The following is a 776-nucleotide window of genomic DNA, read 5'->3' on the forward strand; positions in this document are numbered from 1 at the left end:
ACCACAGTGCAGTTCCGTGTACCAGGAAAGAAGCACATTGCCTGTCTTGGTCTCGAGCATCAGAAAGTGCGTGATGGCTTTTGCAAATGGTAGCCATACAGGCACACATTTACACGAACAACTTCTGCCAAGACTATACGTTTGTCGTCGCTTTCTTCCTTTCTATCTTTTATTTAAAAATAGTTGCCTTAATTGTTTGGTTACTGCAATTTATAAACCCTAAATGCTGTATCCAATACGGCGACTCCACCATTAGAAGTTTGAACATTTGTATAGTGAAAGAATTCGACCGATAAGTAGTATAAAGATAATATTAATTACACCTTATATTAAGTGATCGGTTGCCAGACACTCTCAGAGGAGTAACACGTGTTAAGCATTCTAAACGGAAAGTTAGTAAGTCTTTAGTTGAAAAAGGTCCACCCAATTTACAAGATGTGTTACGCCCTAAGTTCCCCTCATGGTAAATGACATAATAAAATAAATAATCTACTTAAGTGAATGAGGCTGTTTTTTTTTAGAGTAATTACTTCGAAAAGTTGACATTAATATTATTTCTTATATTCTCTTTTCTAGATCTATCGTCTTTTAATATTAGGATATATATTGTTGCATAAACGTGATAAAAACTAAAAACTGCATAGCACTTTTCATTCACACACAACAGTGTGACTGTGGCAATAATACAAATTAATTGTTCAAAAGGGCGGCATTGTGCAACAGTGCTATCGAGAGAAGTCAACGTTCTTTGTTGTGACTTTTTTAATGTTGAGGAA

The sequence above is a fragment of the Penaeus monodon genome, chromosome 19 (genome assembly GCF_015228065.2).
Source record: "Penaeus monodon isolate SGIC_2016 chromosome 19, NSTDA_Pmon_1, whole genome shotgun sequence".
Lineage (NCBI taxonomy): Eukaryota > Metazoa > Arthropoda > Malacostraca > Decapoda > Penaeidae > Penaeus > Penaeus monodon.